This window comes from Hirundo rustica, chromosome 4 (genome assembly GCF_015227805.2).
Source record: "Hirundo rustica isolate bHirRus1 chromosome 4, bHirRus1.pri.v3, whole genome shotgun sequence".
Taxonomy (NCBI): domain Eukaryota; kingdom Metazoa; phylum Chordata; class Aves; order Passeriformes; family Hirundinidae; genus Hirundo; species Hirundo rustica.
This window is the reverse complement of record NC_053453.1, coordinates 48,717,789-48,738,348: the sequence shown is the minus strand read 5'-3', so window position 1 is coordinate 48,738,348 and position 20,560 is coordinate 48,717,789. Positions and strand designations below refer to the sequence as shown.

The 20,560-nt window shown below is 45.7% G+C and overlaps 1 protein-coding gene across 2 annotated transcripts in view; it reads right to left on the bottom strand.

Annotated features, from left to right (window-relative positions):
* The window catches only part of GRIN2B (glutamate ionotropic receptor NMDA type subunit 2B), a 215,214-nt gene extending 198,218 nt beyond the window's left edge, over positions 1–16,996 (bottom strand). The window contains exon 1 of one of the 2 annotated variants that reach the window (XM_040063362.2): positions 16,680–16,996. The gene's annotated coding sequence lies outside the window, so the exon portion shown is untranslated. Of the gene's footprint in view, positions 1–8,423; positions 8,791–16,679 lie in introns of those variants that run through there. The other variant, XM_040063361.2, reaches the window with a different exon arrangement.
* Between the last annotated feature and the right edge of the window lie 3,564 nt (positions 16,997–20,560).

The following is a 20,560-nucleotide window of genomic DNA, read 5'->3' as shown; positions in this document are numbered from 1 at the left end:
CTGCTGTCCTGTCACTCTATGAAAATCCTCTTAAAATTGTCCAGGAACTAGCTGTGACACCAGGACACAGGTGTCTACAGGGAACTATGCTGAAGCACTTATTTTACAAACGGCCCTCAAAACAGGTATCACAAAAGAATATAGTTAGGGTGCTCTTCACATCACAGTCGACACAGCTATTCACCCAGAGAGACTGGAGCCACCAGTTGAGATACTGCACCAGCTAATGGCTCTGTTTCTTATCCTCACCTCTTCCTTTCACTTGGAAATTCACTCAGTCTTAAAAGCACATTTCCAGGTATAAAATACTCCCATGTATGAAATAGCCTAGCATGTGAAAATGGGCTTTATATGAAAAACATACAGAATTTTTTAAGCACAACTGGGTGAGAAATACTGTGATAAGAGCTCTTCCTTCAAATTTTCCCGTGCCTGTAAAAATGAGGAGATATAAAACTACACACCTTTTTTAAAACTAATTAGGCTCTTTTATTCCTCAAAAAAAACATTCATACCAAAGGGGCAAAAAACCCAGCCAAGCCACGCTTTGTTGAAACTAACTCCTCATTGCATTTTTTGTAGGAAGTGTACATTTACTCCATAGTCCCTTCATTGCAAAAGACAGCATTCAAATAGATCTATAATCAAGGAAAATATGAACAGAAACATTAATAAACTTGTTGATACACATAACATGAATAAAAAACTGCAAGAAAAAGCACCACAGCTCTATCTTGTTCAGAAGCTCAAGAACACTTTAGAGGCTCTGAAATCACATGAAAATTTACTGAATCAAGATCAGCTTCCAAATGCCTGCATTGTGTGATAAACAAGTATCTAATGTCACCCCTGGCCATCTACTATCGTAACAATTCCCCCACCACTCCTGGCCTTCTTGTCAACCAACACTCAGGCTTCTTCTTCGTACAGGTCCTGCTTTTCCCAGCTTCAGCCAAGGGCCCATTTTCTTCTAGATCTTCCCTTAGTGACTAAAGGGAATAATTGGCCCCTGTCCTCTCTTTATATCAGTCCTTTACAGAATTGGTGTTTGGTTTCCACCCACAGTTATCTTACCTCTAGACTGACCATGTTTGGCTCTCTCAGCATTTCTTACAAGATTTAGTGTCTACTGTCATCTACCCCATCCTCATGCTTGCTCCCATTTCACTTCACCCTGCAAACTATCTTTTTGAAAACACTACAGCCTGACATGAATGCAACACTACATATTCACAGACAAAAGGACAGGAAAAATTATCTATGGGTCTTGCACATCAGAGGGGGAAGACTTCTGTGGGAACACCACATCCTCTTCCTCCTCTCCAAGAGAATTCTGGACACTATTTGTAGCAAAACTTCAAGAGTCTACCATCACTTCCCTGGAAACAGTACTTTAGCCTCTGCCACATTTCACAGCAGGAACTGTGCTGTCTATTCAGCACTTTCTTTTGTTCATTTGCTGCTATTGCTTGTCTACAGCTACTTCTCAGTCTCTGGTTAGGCTCCTACACAACTCCATTAGCAGTGCAGAGCAGCCATCTGACCAACAGTCTCTCTGACAGCACTAAACAATCCCTCACTCTATTTCTCTCCCCTCTCTATTTGCATTAAGCACACACTTTAAGGCAGTCATCACATCTCTCTTTCAATTGTCATTTGGCCAAGCTAAATGTAATTAGTTACTTTAATCTTCCCTCTTAGACCAATCCGTTCAGCATCTTAATCATTTTTGTTGCTCCACTGAATTTGTTCTATTATGCTGCCATCTTTGGGGCACTAAGTTCTCCAGAAATTAGACTAGGTACACTCAGATCAGGCCCATGAAGAAAACATGACTAGCAACACACAGAAAACATTTCCTTGCTTCAAGACACAAGTTCTGTTTATGCAATCCAGAAATCAAATCAGCCTCTTTGCTGCTGCATCGTACTGTGAGTGCACATCTCATTTGCTAACCGGTGTAACCTCAGTGTCATTTCTAGCATTACTGCTTTCCAGGGGTGTACCTCTCATCTCTGCTTTCTTTCCATGCACAGTCTGATTTTAACTCCTACTATTCGATTTGCTAACCACTCTGTTAATCCCCAAATCCTATTCTGAGGTATGACTGCTTAGCTTGCTATGTATCTCAAATCTCTTTGATATCCAGTGGAAATACTCTCACAAAGCAGGGCATGGGGTTTGTCATCAGAGTAAAGTCAAGGCATACCCCTAAATCCACAAGACAATATATATTCTTCACAGACAGATCACCATCATCAGTCCCTCACCAAAAACTGCCAAAAAGGTTTTCAAGGGATTCAGCTTGCTTTGGTGGTTACCAGTGCTGGGCTGCTGTGTGACAGCTTTGCTCCTCTCAGAAAAAGTAGTGGGCCTTGGAGACCCAGGCAAGGCTCTGTGATAGCAACTGGGAGCACTGAGCTGGTGCTGCTTAAGCTTCACTCCAAGGTACATTTCTGTACACTGCCTTCCCTGCACACACCCTCAAAGTGGGCATGGCACCTTCCCAATAGTCTGATCACCAGCTTCCTCTAAACAGTGGTGCCTAAGCCTTCCCTCCTTCATTCCAAAGAGAGGGGAGGTGGGAGGCTACTTAAAAGCCTTTCTGTGAGACATCACATTTGTGCAAAAGCACACCAGATGCTGCCTGAGCAGCGGGTAGTCATAGAAGCAGGACCTGGATGCAAAGAGTATTTTTTAGGATACAAAAGGGAAAACACCCTTTCCCTTCTCCAAAACTTCTCCTTCTGAAATCTTCCTCAAAACTCTTCCCCTGCCCCTCCAGGTCCCAGACACCAGAGCCTCCAACAGCTCCCAAAAGTATTTCAAAGGCACCGAGACACAGTGGCTTTGCCCCCCCAGCCACACTAAAGCCCCTGCCCAGGCTCAGAGCTGTGCCTTATAGAATGAAGTCAAGTTGAGCTTTTCCAGACTGTAGGAAAAGAAAAGAAGATGGAAGAACAAGGGAAAGGTGGGGGTGGGTGGGGATCCTGCCCTGGGCAGCATTGATTCACTGCCTTCATGGAGGAGATGCTGCTCAGCCCAGTTCAGCTTCTGATAGCCACAAGGCCGCTGTGGCTCAGCTGTGTCTAAATGAAGTGGAGTGGTCCTTGACACTGTACCTCTGACTGCATCTGCTCCCTGTGCTTCTGCTCTGGGACCCAGATGAAGGGGGCACATCTACCACACCAAGTGTATTGTAGCATCAGCTTCCCTCTTCAAAGAAAAGAAGTCCAAAATAAAGTAACAGCTACTCCCTCCTACCCTCTCCCATGAATATGCACTGCCAGTGTGCATGAACATGTCAGCTCTCTCAATCCTTCATGGTCCAGGTTTTAGCAGGACCAGAATGCAATATACAGCCAATGAAAGTCCAACAAGGTGTATAAATCTTTTCTGGCCACAACCTATTCTCATAACCCCTGTCAGCCCACTTCCTCCTCACCAGCATCAAGAGAAGGTTTTCTAATTAACTTTCCAGACTCAGAAGGGTCAAAGGAAGCTTAGCACAACTCAAGTCACTTGAAAAGCCACATGTCTGAATTGGCTGGATTCATGACAGTTGTTAGCATCATGACAAAGATCTATAACAGAATCTGTCTCAGCAGAGAGAGAAAAGAAAGTGGGTTGCTTAAAAATACAAAACAGTATCTGTCCTTTGTATGTTCAGAAAACATGAGATGGCACAGATGCACACATATACCTTTCACACACTTTGCACTTACTTGAAGCCCAAGGATCCTCCTGCTGGAGACCAGTGTGCTTCTAGTTGAAAAGAAAGACCAGATTTATGCGTATGTCTAAAGCAGAGGAGCACCATCCAAACAATCTGACACTATCTCCGGGCACAGACCAAGGATGACTGCTTTTTGCCAAATGCTGATCAGCATGTACTAGACCAGCTCAGCCAGGATGGAGACGGTCAGCTTGGCTTCACCTAACTGGAAGCTGACTACGGCAAAGAGAAAGCTTAGTGTGGCTCTTACCTTCCCAGGCTAGCACATGACAAGATGATTCCCAATCATATCTTCTCCAAGCCCTTCAGTTCTGCACTGAGGAACACCACCCATTCAGCACACCACAAGTTCTATCAAGGTTCCACAGCTATTCCCCAGTATGTTCTTCCATTTACTAGTATGAATGTTTCATGTCTCATTGCCAGTTATAAGAGGCACAGCTTAACATCCTCCTCCTGAGTGAAGCTTACCTTCTCTTTACAGTGCTATTCCAATCTTTCATGGAACATACAATCTTCAGATGATTTTATCCAAGTTCTGTATTTCTTTGGCTGGTGTGATACATGTGGCATTTCAGTAAAGCCAAGGTTCAAGCTGAGTCTTTCGCATAAAAACTCTTTAAATCCCAAGGCTTCAACTAAATAACACACATAGATTTGTCCTATGCAGGAGGAGCATTGGACCAAATACTAAATACTAAGACATCCTATAAGGAAATCAGAAATTTTAAAGGGAATTTAAGTCTTGCATGGTTTTTTTTTTCCTCTCCCTCTGGATCTCTGACAGTAAAATCAAGTTCGATGATTTTTCTATCAAGCTTTGTCCTGCAGCTGTAAAAGCATTTTATATTGCTCTTTCAAAGTAGTTCAAATTATGAGAAGACACAATTAATTCGCTTTAAAAGTCTCAAATTTTGTTCAAATGGAAATTTCAACTATGCCAAATAGTCATTTTAAGCAGTTCTACCCAAGAGCATTGATTTTTCTCCCCAAGGCATGGTCCATGAGGATTTGGAGGAGCAAACCCAATACAACTTAATGTGATTCCAAAATTGAATGTTAACTAGATTCTACACCTACTCCCGTTTCATACCATAGGAAAACCAATACATTACATGAGCAAGAAAACACCTGAAAACTTACAGGGAAAAGAAGTGTTTAAGAATCTGTTGGATCCTTATAACCATGCTATTTAACATTTGAGAAACATGGAAATCATCAAACACAAGGACAAAAAAAACCCCCACCTTTTGTATTCACATGAAGTATCAATGCAGCATTCATTGCAGGCACTGAAAAGCAGCCTAGACAGTACCTAAATAGCTCTTTATGATGTTCCTCCAGTGACAAAAGTGAACAAGTTCATAAACAAAAATACTTCAAAATGAATCTGATTCAAATACATATAGAAGTCCTTGCATCTCGTACCACAGAGCAGACATCCAAAGTCAAGCCAGTCTGATGCTGAATCCACAACCAATGGCAAGATTCCCCATTTCGATGTGACAGTGAAGCCAATCTCTGGGCTGCAGCTGCACCCTTGTACAGGTACACATTGCAATTTGTCCTGCCACAGTTGCCGAACTGCACTATCGCAGAAGACTGTCACTTCAGAGGACACGCAGATTTCTGTATTACCCTGTGCACTTAAAAGGACACAGACTGTCAGGGCAAGCCTTCTCTCTAATTTTCTGTTTTGTTTGATTTTTATGCTTCATCATGAAAGCAGTATTTTCTTAAGAAAGATGTGCCTCGATGAAGATAGGCAACGCTTCTAAATGCATGCAGGAAAAATGTACAAGGACATATAATAAAATGTCATTCTTAAACTATCTCCCTCCTGAGACACAGTGGCACAGAGGCAGCAAGCCCTGGCCATCTCTCCTCAGCTGCTAACATCCCGAGAAAGAGGTCTCTGTGGGGTGCCACAGACCAGCCCTATATCTGGCCATGTCAACAGACCTCATACACCAACTTTCCACGGTCTGGTTTGAAAGCAAGGTCTGAGAAATCCATAAATTGTGGCTCAGCTCACCAAATGGGACATTAGTGTTACTTGCAAATTCAAATCATGTTTGAGAACCATTTACATTGGACACAGACTAAGGAATCTCCAGGCCTTAGAGTTCAAAAAGAGATGGACTGTCAGGTACCCAGTTTTCTTACAGAGGAAGAACACAAGATAGAGGACCAGGAATTAGGAGATTCTGGATTCCTCATGGAGCATGACTGTTTTCCAGACTGGGTGGTAAAAGAATAATAATTTAATATACCTCTAGTCTTCTCTACCTCCCAACCCAGTACATCCTTAAAATGCATACATGCAGAACAAAATAGATAATTAAAAGCTTTCAGAAAGCTCATCTAAGTAGGCTACCTTTGTAGTCAGTAAGGATTAACTTTTCTAGAGGGCAAGCTGGAGCACATCCATGGGGTGCCTGCTCTACACTGCCCTTTGAAGAACCTGGTCTTTCTCCACTGACTCCCTGTAGTTCTTCTGGAAAAAAGTCTCCCACAGCCAATGTTCGCGTCTGGAAGCATACAAAAGCCAAACATCTCACCAAGCTTATAAAAGCAAATGCATAATGAATGATGAAAGGGGATATACCAAGGGATATGAACTGCAGGAATAAAAATCTCAAGTGATTTTAAAGATCTGGAGACAATTGTAAAGAGCTACCTGCACCTTATAGGAAATGATAAAAAATTTCATTGGAGCAGTAACTCTGGTTTCCTGTCACAGAGCCCATAGTTCTCATCCCTCATCCTTCATTTAAGAGCAGTTGCTTGAGGATCAGACCTTTGTTTTCCAGGAATTCATCTCCTCCTGTCACTTTATTCCCCACCTGGAATCAGCACTGGAGCTCAATGCTAAATGAAACATTTTGTTGTCATGTCACTGGGAAAAACAAATGCATCCAAAGCAGAACAAGAACAAACCTGCTCTGACTAATTTGGAGGAAGAATTAGCTCCCATGTCTCCCATGTCTCAGAGGACTCCACTGCCTCTGGGCTACAGAACCTGCACCTCCATTTCTTTCATGCTGAAGTAATTTCTCTTTTTTTAAGTAATTACTTTGTATTGAGCCAAAGAAACAAACTACCTCCACAGTTCAGTCCTTAGAGCACTCCCTCTCCAGCACAATGAATAGGCATTTATATAAAGTAGAACAGTTTCCAACTGGAAAAGCTCCAACTGAGAAAGCATTACTGCAGAGGACCCAGTAGTCTGAGCACTCATCTTGGCTAGGACAACCTCAGGGACAAGACCCCACTTCAAAGTATGCAGAACAGGGATGTGTCACACAAAACCCAGTTAGTTTTCTACCCATCAGGCTGCTAGCTATTATTTCATCTGCTTTTTCATGAAAACACATCAAACACTCCAATTAAGTTCAGTGCAGAACTAGCAAAACCTCTGAAATCTTTTTTTTGTTGTTGTTGTTGTTGTTGTGGTGGTGGTGGTGGTGGGGTGGTTAACCCATTTCCAAACTCTTCTGTCAAAAACATTAACCATCTTCTCTAATGTCAAAAGCTGAAGTCAGGAATTAATCTGTTGTAACAAAAAACGTCCTAAACAAAAAAAACATACAAGACTATGAAGGCAAGGCATGTCATTAAACAACACTCATCTCCTGATTTCTGAAAGTCCTCTTTTTATGCTCTCCAGTAAGAAAAAAGGCCTTGCACAGAAAGGGTTGTTCATGTATTATACCCTCTGTGACATCCAGCTGCTGCTTCAGAGACCTCCAAGGTACAGGCACTCAGTTCCTGCAAAGTTCTCTGAATCCTGAAGTTCAGAGACCCTTGGAGCCCTTTTACTCTACACAGAAATAATGCAAATTAAAAATGGTTAATGCATGACCCTTATCTCTCTTTCTGAATCCCTGCTTTGAAAGTTCACAAACTTTCAAACCAGGGATTCAAAGAGCTTTCTGCAAGAGCCACCATAACTTTCAAGGCAGCCATCCCACGGCTACCCTATTTTTCTCTCCTACCTAATTTTTGTCTCCTCCTGTTTAGGGTACCAGTGCCCCATCACTTAATGAAATTATTGCAATATCTTTTCTGAGATTCTATTTATACTTTCATGGCATTTACCACTATTACTTTTAGACTGAGTCTTAAAAGCTTCCTTCCAGAAAGACAGTACTGCAGACCACATCCATCCTGATTTTATACTTTGACTTTCAACATTTCAGGGTACTTCTATATAACTTCATTTATATATGATAGTCATCTTTTCAGTAATAAATTAGAGGGTAATTTCAAGTTGCACCAGAAACATGGAGAGCTGAAAGGGAGAGACTATGAGCACAGATTATGTCATTCTGTCACATTCATTAGATTCTCCTTTGGGGATTGTCAGCCTCTGATGTTTCAGCTTGCCTTTGCCGAAACACACATCTGACAGGAGGGAATCTCCCCTGAGATACTTAGGCCACTGACTACAGCAGCCAGAAATAATAGAGAATTATAGAGGAGGAGAGAGAGGTGCAGGGATATGCAGATCCTTCCCACGTGTTTTCCATACAAGCGTATGCCTACGTGCAAGTAGCCGCGAGTTAGCATGTTCTAGCGCACTTCCTCTGCAAAAATGCACTTCAAATGCATTTCTAAGCAAAGCCTTAAGACAGAAATTCCCCAGCAATCCAGCTGTGTACAATTAAGCAACATCCTGCTTTACCTGGCACAAAGAGATTTACAGCAGCAACCTCTTCTCTCCATCCTCCTCCTGGAGCAGGTGGCAGCATCCTGACACCTTTCCATGCAGCAGTGGAGCTATTTTTCTCACTGCACAGGCTTCAAAACCACTGCTGTGAAGAGCTGGGATTGCCCTTGGCTTTAGGATCCTAGCAGTTCTTCTGCAATTCATTTCCAGGTGGAATTGATTTAGGACCTTCACCTTTCGCATTTTAAACAGTTACTGTGTATCCCCAGTGCCTCCTTTCTAGCTGTGAGTAGCAGAAGTCTCGCGACACAGGGAAACCATGGTTCCTTATTACAACAGACTTCAAACTCTAACCTACTGGTGCCCCATTGTATCCTGTTCATGGCCCACAGCCAGAGGTAACAACATGAGACCGCTGCAATCTGGAGCTGTCCATGAGGCTATAATGCCTATCACCTGAAAACAATTTTCTGTTCATTAGACAATCACCTATGAGTACTACATGGCGTTTGCACTAGTAAATTATCATCAGGTTGGCAACACCAGACTTTATCTGCCTCAGCTGGCTTCAAGTAGTCATCTTACCTCCTAGTCTGTTTTGAAGTAGTGAATTTAGTAGTTTTACATTTGTTTCCTTTTGAAAAATCCTCCAAATTCTTCAGAGGTCATACATGCAAGAAACTACATCCATGTGAGAGAGTTGTGTATATTATCTCCCAACAGTGCTTGGCAACCCTAAGAGATTAGGTGAAGTAGCTGAATAAAAATGTGAAATCCAAGTATAATAGGAGAGTATATTGTGTAATTTTCTCCATTTGAATCTGAGTGTGTCCTGGACACTTGGATAGAAAATTCCTGATGCCCACAAAAAAAAAAAAAAAAAAAAAAAAAAAAAAAAAAAAAAAAAAAAAAAACCACCAGAGGTCAGGATTACATGCTTTTTACTCTTTTTAAAAATAGTGTTATTCACCAGCAGGGCTGCACCACAGTCACCATTTCTGCTGATGCACAGGAGGATTTACACTGGCATTAGGACTGAGGCCGCATAGCATGTTCCCGATGCTGGCCAAATTCACAATTTCAAAATAGCTCTTTCAGCCATCTCAGCTACTGGCAGGGGAATCTTTACTGACTCGAGGCTGGAAGATTCCTCACAGAACCTACTGCCAGAGCTGCTCATCCAAACCCCAAGCAAGCACAGGAAGCTCCTCCAACTCAGAGCACAGAGATGTGACTGTGAAGGCTGGCTAGTGAAGTGATGATCCTCAGAAACCGCAAAGCTCGTGGCTGCCCATATCCCATTTTATCTGGAAGCAGCAAAATAGGAGTAAACAGAAGGTTTTTTAAAACTGTATCTCATCTTGCAAGACAAAAGAATGACATCATGCAACAGCAAGGTGTGAATTTTCACATCGTTCAGTGTGTGATGGCAAACCTCCCCTACCCTTGCAGTATCAGGTTTTGGCACAGTAGCTGTTCACATGCTGTGATAGTGTAAAGCCTTGAAAGCAGTGGCTACAGACAGGTGAGGATTCTGAATGAAAGAGACATGGTCTTTCCCAGGATTATCCCAGGATTCAAGAACTGTGCTTGCAAATGCTAACACATTATTCACACAGGACATGTTTGTAAGCCTCTTCTGCCCAATTTTCTATACTGCAGCACTTGCCAGTCCCCTGGACAGTATGAGCTGTCACAACGTACCAGAGGTTTTGTAAACTATGTATCTTTGGGGAGCTCCTGATACACTCAAGCTATGCCACCAGTCGATACCATCATTTTGACTTCTACAGGTACCATATGAGATTTGTTGCACAGAGCCAAACCCAATCAGGTTCCTCCAATGGGACAGTCTCTCCCTCCTGCACGCAGAACAAATTAACCTCCTTATCTTTCTTCCAAAGTTGTTTGGTTAGGCATGCAAATATCATGATCTGAGGTTCTATCTGGAGACAGACTTTATTAGATACAAAATCTTGATAGCTCAGCACCTACATCTAGCTTTAAATATTGTCAGTCACAGCTAATCTGCCAAATTTATCAGCTCTTCTACTGTCACTAAAACATTAGTGCAGTAAACATTTAATTTGATGTTTAATCTGTATTGTCTCTGCTTCATCTTAAAGTCATTTATTACCTGATCTGTCCTTTGTGACTAATGAGAATAATTGGCCCCTGTCCTCTTTCTGTAACAGTCTTTTATGTATTTGCAGACAGCTAAGGATCCACCCACAGTTGTCTTTTATCCAGACTGAGCTTCCCTGGGTCTCTCTCATTCTTTCTTTTCAGGTCTTGTTTTCTCTGCTTTGTGATCATTGTCTTAGTTCACTCCTGCACACTCTGCCCAGTCCTTCCCTCTCTTAGAAGTGCTGTCCTCAAACAGAACCTAGTTACCTAAGCAGAGCTAAACCACACCTGTAAATAGGTTCTATACATATCATTTCACTATTTTGAACAAACACGGACTGTATGCAGAGCTCCCACATGGGCCGGACAGCGGGTTTGGAGGAGGATGGTGGTAGCTACACTGCTTCATTTCTTGATCTATGGTTGAAAATCCAGTCTGAGAGTACAGTAAGCAAGAACTGTTCCATAACTAAATAGCTACAGGCAGACAAAGTAGTGTAGGCTGACTGCTACCTTGAGAAGCAACTTAAGAGTTTGTCACTTGGACAGTTAATTGGAGGGGAGGTCCTACAACCCCAACATGCCAGGGGTGTGTAGGAGTGAACAAATAATATCCCATGGATTATTCAAGCCAGATAACCTGGTGGCCCTGCACCTGTTTTAGTGGAGGAGCAATCAGTAAGATAAGCCACCAAACATGAAGATCAAATTCACATTTTTCCCCTAAGAGTGTTTCTTTCCTATAAATGTATCAGCACAGCCTTGCACACCAATGTTAGTAACATTGTACATGCTTTAGGAATACAGAAACATCTTCAGTGTTCTGAGCTATCAACCTAACCTTTTACGTGAGCCACTTTCAGTGACTCTTTTCAGTTCTGAGCCTGCCTTGTGGATGGGGTTTGAGGTATAGGGAGTGAATGCTGCAGAGATCTCAGGCTAGTATCCCTTTCACTTTGAGCCTCTCACTCAAATTTCTTTTTCCCCAAATGTTTAATCAATTCACCCATATTGGTATATCTAGATTATATATACATTTATGTAAAACATAGTCTTCAATTGCTGTGTTAGAAAGGGAGGAGAGCCATCCAGCATACTTTGAAGTCTAAAAATACCAGCCATATTGGGAAGAAGGAGGTGGCAGTGAGTCTCAGAACACATACCCTTTCACTCTTCACTTCTTTGGTGACCCTGGGTATGGAAAAAGAATATGCTTTCACATTATGCATGTTCAATGTATATGTACTAATTTTATAAAGAGAAGTCTGTCCCTTCTCCTGCCCAGAGTCAGTGCTCTCTTCTATTTCCAAGAAAACACTGGATAAAAGGCAGCCTTGACTCGAGAGGTCCAAATTTGTGATGGTTTGGATTGGATTTGAATTTGCACAGTTTGCACACTGCCTTGTACCACTCATTTGTTTCTGAGTGCATAGAGAGGGGATTCATTTTCTCTTCAGTGACCTCAGGCACATGGAGATACATCACTTGGTTTGCACAGATCACCACCCTGCACTTGGTCAACTTTTACACACACCAGTTCACACTCTGATGTACAATTCTAGCTGTGAGCTTGTGATTTGCAGCTTAAGGAAGCAATGAACTCCTGAACAATAAAGGATGGGTTTGCTTGGATTTTTTTTTTTTTTCTCAATATGAAAGGTAGCTTTAACATTGACCTGATCAGGTCAATCTCCTAGTTCTCAGACACTTAGCACCATGGCACTAATTTTGCCAGAGCTAGCACCAGTTCATATCTGCTTGGAACGTTCTTTCCTGTCTTTAGATAAACAGATAAGCAAGAAAGGAAGGTTGGAGGGGTGGTGGAGCCCCCTTTGTGGTTGGAGAAATAGATTTTTTAGTTCCTGTTACAAGGCACTTTGCAAGAGAAATACAAAACTCATAAGAAGGGACAAGGCAGCAGTAGCAGGTGGGCCATGCTTAGCTTCAAATATCTTATTTTCTTCTGATTCCCTTTCTACATATTTCAGTGCTGTGATCTTCAAACTGCCATTTCATTTTACACAGGGAGGTATCCAAGGCAGCAGTGAGTCTGACTGCAGCAAAGCGACAATTAATAAGTTTACTCACTTTGGTGTAAAGAGTTCTTGTGGACAGGTGGACAGAGGACACATCAGGGTAATAGCAGATAACCAATCAAGCTATGCTTCTCCCAACCACTTTGTGTTTTTTCTCTCAAGTGTAAATAAATATCAACGAAAGCTAATCACAGAATTGCAGAAGAGTCAGGCAGGCCTAGGGCCCTGATGTCAGGTAGCATGGGTACTACAAGCATTCCATGGTGGCTTAGGCAATCACAATACTCTGAGCCATCTTGCCCAGAAAGATCATCTAGTCCATCTTTCCTATTAACTAACCCATTTTTTTGTCATTAATTATAGCTTACACACACACACACACACACAAAAAAAAAAAAAAAAAAAAAAAAAAAAAAAAAAAAAAAAAAATTAAAAAATCCCTCTGTGTGTTCTCCAGCTGCAAGGTAGCTGTCTTTCACCACTGCTCACCAGACCACACTGCTAAATACAGTGAGTACAGGCAGTGTAGAGCTGCAGTCCCCCTAAAGGCCAAGAAGATTAAATCCCTAGGGACCAATCCTCAGTCTGGACTATCTCATAGACAGTTTTTGTGCATCCTAAGGATGGGAATGTGGAATGGAGCCCATTGCAGATACAAGCAGTGCTATCTGTACAGTGCTCCCACCCTCCGCCAGCTTGGAGAAATGAAAAAACAGCACCAGGAATCAAATCCAGACCTCCCACGTGGTACTGCAGAGAGACCGATTCCTGGTGCCAACCCAGGCAATGTGCGTCCACTGAGGGAATCCAAGTGCAGCTCCACAGCTCTGGCACTGGAAGCGAGGTCAACCTGCCCTCTTCCAAACCAAGCACAAGAAACAGCCCCAGCAAGATGAAATATAAATTAATTCCATCACATTTTTACCCTGTAGGTTAGGGTTTGGGGATCAGGTGCTGGTTCATACGTTGACAGACTTTTTATACAGGGACAGTTAGTAATCCAAAATGAGGATAATAAAAATCAAAATGTCAGTTATTGAATGGGGATGGCAGCTTGGGATTTTTGCCCGTTCTGTATTTTCCACCTCTCCATGATCTCTTGCACGACGTTCTGGCATGTACAGGTGCAACGTAGAACTCAGCCATTGTGCTGGTATCCAGAAACCCTTGCTCAGAACAGGATGACTTGCTGCTGCTGCTGACACCTTCCTTTGCTCAGCAATGGTCTCACTGGCACAGGGATCACAAGAGGCACCAGGACTGACACAGGCTGAACTGGCTGGTGCAGCAGGTGTGTGCCAACAGGCCACAGTCCAGGGTCCCCAGGAAGAGGAGCTGTGGCTTTGACCATGCTGCCTTCCCTTTCTCTGCTGAGATCTACCTCTGTAACAATGGCTGAGCCAAGAGAAATTTGAGGCAGATCTCACCATCCCTGGGCTGTTTCCTGACTCCACCCTCAACCTATTCCATCATGTCCCAACCCTCTAAGACCTCCATCCAGGACTGGGAGACAAGCTGGTGTGGCAAGGGACCAAAGAAAAGCCAAATATACCGAGGCAACAAGAGCTGCTGCTTTGGAGTGGTGTGGGTGAACAGTTGAAAATTGCCCATACCCACACCTCCCCCCTTGAAGAGCACCTTGCACCCATGAACAAACTGCTGCTCTCTACAGAGATGCAGCTGGGGCACACCAGGTCACCCGACACGGCATGGTGCTATGTACCTGCTCTGCTCCCCAAGGCCTTGGGGTGTGGAACAGTACTAGCACCCCATGAGCTGGAGGTGTTGCATACCCAGCCCAAGGGGCAGCTCCCAAGGGGAGGGATCAGCTGCCTCTATACACTGCTTGCAAAGCCTGAGGTAGCTGTGCTTGATGGTAGAAGAGGGCATCTCCTTTTGCCCATACTGGAGTTTGCAGAGAAGATGAGGAAATGTCACTGGCAAAGGTAGCGGCCAAGAGAGACTGGGCAGTAAAGAGGAGTGAGGATATGAGCCCATGCTCCTGGCTCCCACGGCTGAGCATCAAAGCTTTAAGACCCCTCCCCAAGTCCCACCTGCCCTGCTCCACCTCTGCATGAGCCTGGCCCTGGTTAGGAAGGGCTGTGACAGGGATGCGGCACGCGCTCGGGCTGGATGCGCTGCTGGCGGGGCTGGCGGCTGTAGCAGGCAGGGATGGGCACAGTTCTCTAGGGGAGCAGGCAGCCTGGCCCTGCTGCCGACGGCTGCCACCCTGGCCAGGCACCCGAGAAAACCTTCCTCTCTGCCGTCCTGTGTGGCTGCAAAACCCAGAGTGGCGGGCGGAGGAGCAGGGACTGAGCCCACCCTCCCCTGTCCGTGCACCCCGCTCCGAGGCATGTGCTTTTAGAGGCTTTCAGGGGTAAGCGATGGCCGACGAAGGGGGCTACAATCCCCCACCAGTTCCGTGCCGGGGTCCTGGGAAAGCCGGTAGCTGCCAGGCCTGAGAAAATCCTTCGGAAAACGGGGGAAAGGCTCCCACACGCCCTCCTCTCCGCACAGGTAAACTTTCTACTCCCACTTGCAGCGAGGGAGCGAGCTCGGGCAGGGAGGATCCAGGAGCGGATACCCTGGGAAGCCTCAGATATTTATAGAAGCACAGCCAGAATTTGTCAGGAAAGGTGGCTCTCAACCCCTTCACGCGGAACCGCTCCTGGTTTTTAACAACAGGCAGACAAAATCCCCTCAGAAATGTGGCAAGGAGCTACTGGAAGGATGCGGGCAAAGAAGGTGGTAGGAAAGGCGCGCCCCCGCCTCGGAATGCTCCGGATGCATCAAGGGCTGAGAGTGCCTGAAGGCTGCCTCACGCCGCAGCAGGGCTGGAGGATGACCACCCTTCCTCCCTCCGCTGTGGGGTGCGCCTCCCGCTCCTCTTTGCCACCCCCCGCCCACTGCCAGGCTTCCGGTCTGGAAAGGAGAGGCGACTTTGGGGGAGCCTGGGCGGGGGGCTGGCGATGCGGGTGAGGGTGCTGGGGGTCCGCCCCCAGGTGGGGCTGTGCAGCAGCTCACCCCTGCCCCTGCCTCTCCCGGCGTGGGGACGCGCAGACCCACGCGTGACGGGCGAAGCTGCACGGCGGGCACGGGCTGAGGCTTTAAAATAACCCCGAGACGTTCAACACCTTGTGCCCGGCGCTCCCGCACCCCCCGGCGGCTCCGCTCCCTTTGTCTTGCCACCATCTTACGGAAAGACTCACATGTCACGTTACGGCAGGGATGCACCGGTATCTCTCGCGTATCTACAGCCGAACAGCTCGATAGCCATTTTGCATCCCTCCCGAGTGGGCTGGGGAAGGGGCTGCAAGGCGCGGTGGATGGGGAGGGGGAGGGATGGGGCGAGGCGGAGAGGGGCCACGATGCCCGCTGATAGCACCAGGGGGGCGGGCATAAATTAAAACACGTGAAGTTGCCTGAATACAGCGCCTCGTAGGTTCAGGCTAAGTCGCTTGACGTGCTTGGACTTAAAATAGCCCTCCACCTCCACGCAAGCAGGCGCACTCGCCCCGGCGCTGTGTGGACTCCTGCCGCGGTGCCAGGGGCGGCCCCGGCCACTGCCCGGGCCCCCGCTCTAGGCCGCTCACGACCGAGAGGCCGGCGTGGGTTTTCAGTAATGCACCACCCTCCTCGGCAACAAGCGGGTTTCTACGTCCTGTTGTTCCTGACGAGCTCTGCTTTCACATCAAGGCATGGCAAGGAGCCGCAGGACCAGTGAAAAGGAGGAGGAAATTTGCGGGTGGATGGATGAAAATTATTTTCGTTTTCGCCCCTTTCCAAAGCCCTGTTCCTCCTCCCGTGTGTCCCCCGACCCCACCTGTCCACCCCCCCCATCCCCCCCACCCCCAAAAATCACAAGAGACTTTCCCCCAGTTCACAACGTGGTACCTAACTCAAACCCTTTTGCCTTCTCTTCATGTCCTATTTGATGAGCCAAGAGGGAATCAACATGTCTGGTGAATGTTGGGGAGCTTTTACCCTCTATCTGCTTCTAAAAGCAGCATCTCTAAACCTTTTGTTCTACCCTGAGTGATCTTCCCTGGCCAAACCCGTGCACCAAAATGAGATACAAGCAAAACCACAGAAATAGGAATTCCCCTACCTTGGTTTGTAGAAGCAGAACCTCTAGACGGACAGATCAAGGGAGAGAGCATGTTGGGAATGTCCAGTCTCCTCTTCTTGCTTGCATATCCACATAAGAAGAATAAGGGTCAGGGGCAAACGTGGGGAATGAGATAAAAAACAATCCTATTTGGCTGTAAAAAGAATAGCGGTTTCTTTGTGGCAATCTTTCGTCTTGAAGAGGTGCAAATTCAAAAGCTGGAGAAAATCACTTCAGAGGATATTCAGCGCGAGTGATGAAGATCGTCAAATGCAGGTTCCAGAGTAAGCATTCCTTTTGCCTTTTTAATGATTATTCTTTTAATTTTTCTCTCTCTGATTTTTTTTTTTTTATTTTTTTTATTTTTTTTTTTTTTTTTTTTCTTCCTGGAGCCCTAGTGGAGTAGGTTGTGTTTAATGCAACTGGAGGTCGGTACTGTTCTTCTGTGAAGCATGATTAGCCTCAAAGCGTCCCCTTCCTGAAGGGAAAAATAAGCATCAATTTTGAATTAGAGGAATCTGAAGGGGATAGAAAATGCTCCCCAGCAAAGACATTAATATATTGAGAAGAAAGGAAACGCATTTCCCAGTAGTGCACACAATCGGAATTTTAAAAATAAATAAATAAATAAAAAATAAAATTAAAAAATATATTAAAAAAAAAAATGCTGGCACGAGTCTATAAATAATTCAGATACGGGCTGACTACACCATTCCCGGGATAGGCATGAATACGAGACGGGAAAGCTGGCGCGATGTGAATCGCGGAGAGAAGGCGACTCCCCCCTCCCCCCCACCCCGCAGCCCCCTCCCCATGCACGCACAGCATTTTGCCCACCCCAGGGCCCAGCCCCCGAGGGCTGGCGAGGGCCGTGCCCACCCCTCTGCAGTGCTGCCGGCTCCGCTGCCCGCCGCGCTCGGCTCCACGGGCAGCGCGGGGCGCGTTGGACGCACACACACGCGCACGCACCGCCACGGGAGTGGGGAGGCCCGGGGGAGCTGCTTCACCTGCCACGGGGCCGGGTTGCTCTACGAGCCCCCCGGCAACGCAGCCCTCGGCTCTCCGGGCTTTGCTTGGGCGCTTTTTTTTTTTTTTTTTTTTTTTTTTTTTTTTTTTTTTTTTTTTTTTTTTTCCCCTGGAGGTGGGTGGATGGCTGGGAGTGTCCCCACCGCCACCTCCTCCAGCACAGCCGGACAGGGCTTACAGCTACGCAGGCATTTATTTAATGAAGCCGTAGATATTTATTTATTTTCCCTTCCTTTCTCGCTCGGAAAAAGATTCACACTTAGAGCTGTCATAAAATCCAGACCCACATACATACCAGCAAATCCTGCTTCAAGCACTTGGGTTGCTCTGAGTGGCTACTGCCCCCTTCTCTGCCTGCAAGGCTGATCCGCCTCAGACATGCTCAACTTCATTCTCTTCTCTGGTACTGCCCGGGTGGGAGATGCGGGGCAGGGGAAGTGCTCAGAGCTTCACCCTAAAAATACATTTTAAAAGAATTCTCTGCAATATAAAAGCTCCGAGAATGCTTCCCGGAGGTGGGGAAAGCATGGGAAGGTGAATTAATAAAGCAGCTTAATAATTAATAATAATTACATATACCCTCGGAAAATGGTGGGGAGGGGGAAGAAACAAGGGGCGGGGAGGAGGAGCTGTGCGAGTGAGCAGTGGGGGAAACGGGAGAAGACGAGGAGGGACGACAGTACGGACAACGGGAGACCAACCTCTGCCCGCTGCCGAAGGAAGCAGGTCCCAGCCTCCGGCGGGGGCGAAGGGGGAGCCCATGCCCGGGCGGCACCTGTACCTCCGGCTGAGCAGGGGCCGGTGCCGGCACCGAGGCCGGGGCCGGGCCGAGCTGCCGCCGCAGCCCCGCGGTGACCACCCGGGGCTCCCTGTGTCCGGCGCCCTCTCGGACCTGCACGTTTGGAAGCAATCGAAAGGAGGAATGCTTTAAAAAATATATATTAACAATAACCACAAAATAGTAATAATGAGAAGAAAGGAACAGTAACCCAGCCAGCAGGCAGCAGAATTGGATCCGAACAAAAAGAAACCAGTGAGAGCAGAGATAATGCTAATATCCAAATTGGATACTCCACAATTAAGCCCCGTGCTTTAATTGGTATTCTCAGAGCCTCTTGGAAGCTAAGCAACGTGAAATCAGCCTGAACAGAAAGGAACACATCTTCATCCTCATCCTGCCCTGCCCATAGATGCCTGCACTCTTGCTGCCCATGATGCTCTCAGCCTCACTGCAGCAGGGCGATCCACTCTGTGGTCACAGATCCATCCCTGTGCCCTTCTGTGCCATGGGTGGCCTGAGCAAAGTATGCCCACCTACTCTCCTCAGCACCAGAGAACAGCCCATACCAGGAAAAGCCAGATGGGTAACAGAACAGACCCCTTTCCAGGTGGAAGTGTCAAACGCAGCATTTAGGACGTGTCGTCACTCTATAGTTGCAAATGCCCACCCTGCCAATTCTGAGTCTTGTTTGGAGATTTGGAAGAGCTCAGATGGCCCTTGGTGACCCCCTAGAAACAAGAGCATGCCCTCTTGTTCCCTTCCCCATACTCCCCTGCCAGCTACACTAGTCCTTTCAGGAAATCAGACCCCAGATTGAACATCACATGCTCTGCTTCAGTGCTGATGCAGATTGCATTGCCCAGTCTTTGCATCCCTCTCACAGAGCACCCTCCAAGGAATACACAGTTGCTTGGATCTACGTAGCGTGCTCTATATCCAGAAGCAGGAAAGAACATGATGCTCAAAAGGCAGGCAAGGAGGGCTGGATCCCACATGCCGACGAATTGTGTTCCAGTGAGCAGACGAGCACTGGACCTTTGTTGCAGGTATGTATTTGCAGGACTAAACAGGCACCTGGCCAAGGCTTCTGAGGGAGGAAAGCCTCCTAAAAGAACCACAGCAGGTGTGGACTCTCTCTTAACCCCCAGGTCCTGTCTCCATCTGTACCTCAGAATCAATCCACATGGTCCAAATAGAGTTTGCTGGTCTGTAGGGAAGGTTATGGACAGTAATGTGGCTGTAGCACTGCATGCATATATATCAATATGCCATCTGGAGCTTGAATGGATTTCTGTTTCCATGTGTAGTGTGTGTACAGTGATATTTTTCATGTAGCTGCAGTGACCACAAGCAATACCAATCTCTGCTTGAGTTCTTTGACAAAAGCAGACACCACTATTTTCATTTTGACAGCCTGGATCTTCCTGAGGGTGCTGGTAAGGGCTGTTCTCCTATTAGAAAGATTTTCCTAACATATTTAGGCACACTTAAAAAAAAAAAGTGACTGTGATATTTTTCATTCTAATTTCAGTAAAAATGGAAGACATATTAGCCAAAGCCTAAAGTAATCTGAAATTATCTCAGAGCATTCGTAGGAAAGAACTGTAGAGTGATACTAAAATACAGAAGCTGCTAATAGCTGAAGAGATTAGACATTTGACATTGCCATTCCTTTCACTGATAATAGTGATACCGGAATAGCAGATAGGATTTTGCCAAGGGATTTTTTTTTTTTCCTTTCTATATGGCAAGAAGGGATAAACTATGACTGTGCAAGTCCTCCTGCATTCTTCTGGATGAAACAAGCAGACAAGGAGTTTGACAAAAAGAGAGGGAGTGGTTTTCATCCAGCGTATTACTTAGAAACATAAAATGGAGGGTTAAGAAGTATCTCTAGGAACAATTTCTGATAAGAGGCTGCTAAGGTTATAATTCTCTGTGATCTTTAGATGAAGGAATTCATCAACTATTTTTCTTTATAAAACTACACAACTACACAGTTATATGGTACATGAAAGCCTGTTTACTTTTAAGGATGAGACTAGTTTTCTTTCTATTTGATAAATGTCTATGC